Raw genomic sequence first — 232 nt, forward strand, 5'->3', positions numbered from 1 at the left:
GTTGATCCCTGTGTACGACAGACAATGAGGCAAAAGGGACTGCCCCCATCCTATTTCTTCTATTTGACAGGGATACAGATATGTTTTAAACGGGATCAGGATGTGCTTGATTGCCCTATCTGGCTATAATCCTCTGTTTCATAGCAAGATTTTTCTGAGTAAATGAAATAATTTATGTGGCCGTGGATTTATGATAGTTAATGAAACATCTGAATTACTATGTGCCAAGTAC

The sequence above is a fragment of the Penaeus monodon genome, chromosome 24 (genome assembly GCF_015228065.2).
Source record: "Penaeus monodon isolate SGIC_2016 chromosome 24, NSTDA_Pmon_1, whole genome shotgun sequence".
Taxonomy (NCBI): domain Eukaryota; kingdom Metazoa; phylum Arthropoda; class Malacostraca; order Decapoda; family Penaeidae; genus Penaeus; species Penaeus monodon.